Below are 2,606 nucleotides of genomic sequence, written 5' to 3'. Positions count from 1 at the left end.
GGTTAGCTCCAGTTAGCTCACGGGAGACTCAGGTTTTTCATTGTCCTCTCACGGGTCACATTTCATTCTGGTCAAAGAGCTAAGTAAATCTGTGTGTTGTCTGCATAGCTGTGATAAGAAGCGTTACTGTCATGTATGGTTTGACCGAGAGGGAGCATGTACTGGTTGAATAATTGCCAATGCCCAAGAATCAAACCCTGAGGGACTCCATATGGCATGGCAATCTGCTCAGATATATGATCACCACTGCTTCTGCCTCTGCCTTTGTGATTTGATCAGAACCAACTGAATGGACTGTGCCAGATAATCGCACCTACCTTTCCAGTCTGTCAAGATAATATATAAGTATATAAAAGACAGTCAGTTTGGCAGTGGAAGCATTCAAAGCTCTCTGGCGTGTTCATGATTCAACTAATAGCAGCTGCTTGGAAAGGTAATTGTCAGGTGATTGAGAAGCAGAGGCCATAGCCACATATCACACTCTTTAATGTTCAAGCTTAACATCTATCATTATGTGTTTGTTTAAAAGAAACTGAAGAGGGGGAACTGTGAGAGAAAATAAATTCCTGAACAAACTGCCATTCATGATGCAAGAATGGAAGGGAAGGAAACAGAAATGTCCTGAAATTACTGTAATAGGGACTCAGAATGCAGAGAGCACTTTAGCGCAGTTTATCCCAGCCAAGCTGATTGTTAGTCCACCTAGGGATATGCCAAAAACTCAGAGCAGGGACGGACCATATTTATCGATGCCAGTTGGAGCATCCCATTAAAATGTGTAGCCAGGGGACTTGGAACACTCAACAGTTGTCCTTAATATAAAGCTGAATGCATTCCATTTAAAATATTGTTATTATATCCATCTGTATGTTCAAATTGTAAAAAAACAACACTTTAATGACTTTATTTATAAAAGCGTGTTACAAAGTGCATCACAAAAAATGACATGAAAGTAAAATAATTCAATAAGCCTTTTAATTTGGTTTGGCGTAAGTGAATGAAAAGATTTATAGGTGTCATGATTTGGCCTTGCCATCTCCTCTTTCCTGAAGTTTCCTCCGTTTTTCCTTCCCTGCCATCTCTGTCTGTTTGGTCGCGTTTCCGGCACTGACTCGTCACCACCTGTGGCTCATCCAGTAATCATCCTTTGCAGTGAAATACTCATCTTCCACTCCTCGCTAGTTCGTCAGTTTACCTTCCGTGGTATGATTGCAACTTTGCTTTTTTGTGAATAATCCGCCATTGGTTCCTAACGTTCTGTTTCTGCCTGCTTGTAGTAACCTCCTGTGTGTCGAGACCCTGCCTCCCTGTCAACCTGTCCGCCTGCTCTGAACCGTGTTCTTTGGACGCCACCATCTATCCGATGCCGAGTCTGGAATTCCCCCACTTCCTCCCCAACCACCATGTTTTCATTGTGCACTTTATTTGTGAATAAAGCTGCTTGAGTACTTTTCGTTTGAATCCTTCTAGTGAGAACCTAACAATAGGTAAATATAACATTAAATTGGGAAAGATTAAAATTAATCAGGGAAGATGGTTTTAAATTTTGATCTGAAATGTAACTAAAATAAAATAAGGGAAACCACTTAAGTAAAATTAAGTGAAAGCTAATTCATGTTCCAGATGGTTGGTCAATTTCAAATTTTAACAACAACAAGATGAAAGATGCCTGTGTGTTGCTATGGGTCCTGCATGTGTGTATTTCAGACCTGTGTGTAAATACTAACAGTAATAACAGAATGAAAACATTGAATTTCCCCTTGTGGGATTAATAAAGTATATCTTCTTCTTTATTCTATGAGACACACAATGTCCTGAGTACAAACAGATTATGATTGTACAAAGTGGGGCTACAGCACATAATTCTTCCCTTCCGCTACTTTTTGCAATGGAATCAATGAATTATTTCACTTTGTCAATGTAGCGATACAATTTGTATTGACAGGACCTCTCAGTCCAGAGAAGCAGTGCTTGGCCCACTATTCAAAAATCAATACCTGGCAGCAGGATAATCACCAAGCTAGACTGCAGCCAAAAAACTGAGAGCTGGTGCAACCTACTGTCTGTGGATAGGAGTGTATCCCATGTGTCTATTTGTACATATCACACATGCAGTGTGGTGCATGTGTTCTGCATGTGTTAATTACACATTAGCTGCTTTCACACAGAGATCCTGCAATAAATGCCGCATTCATTCATACTGAACAAAATATTGCGGCATAATCCTGCAACAGTGTGTACTTTCACAAAGCAACTCGGCTTTCCAGATTAGACTGTGAAAAGAAAAAAAGAACACATCTTGTAACACAGCTGTGGCTTTTCACAGAGACATTCTGACCGCACTTTCATTCAGCGTAGTGAGCCAGCATATTCGCGTGTGAAAGTGCCTATTGATACCCAAAACACCACTTATTGCTCACATTGTATACAACTAAATTACAATATAAATTACATTGAAATTGAAGGCTTTTCAGGAACTTTTTTTTTGAGAATGACCCAAATCTCCACACATGAAAATGGCCCAAATCTGATACAGATCAAATAAAAAATAAATCAACATTGATGCGACTTTGATGTCACTCTAGAGCAGCTGTTCCCCAGCCAGA

At 39.9% G+C, this 2,606-nt stretch overlaps 1 long non-coding RNA gene across 1 annotated transcript; it reads left to right on the top strand.

The window, feature by feature from the left end:
* Window positions 1-1,028: 1,028 nt before the first annotated feature.
* Window positions 1,029-1,448, top strand: LOC123966270. Its single transcript, XR_006823932.1, has 2 exons — window positions 1,029-1,185; window positions 1,278-1,448. It is a non-coding gene; the product is annotated as an uncharacterized LOC123966270 (long non-coding RNA).
* The last annotated feature ends 1,158 nt before the right edge of the window (window positions 1,449-2,606 follow it).

Source organism: Micropterus dolomieu, unplaced genomic scaffold (genome assembly GCF_021292245.1).
Source record: "Micropterus dolomieu isolate WLL.071019.BEF.003 ecotype Adirondacks unplaced genomic scaffold, ASM2129224v1 contig_13012, whole genome shotgun sequence".
NCBI lineage: Eukaryota > Metazoa > Chordata > Actinopteri > Centrarchiformes > Centrarchidae > Micropterus > Micropterus dolomieu.
The sequence above is the reverse complement of the archived record's forward strand: the minus strand, read 5'-3'. Positions and strand labels throughout refer to the sequence as shown.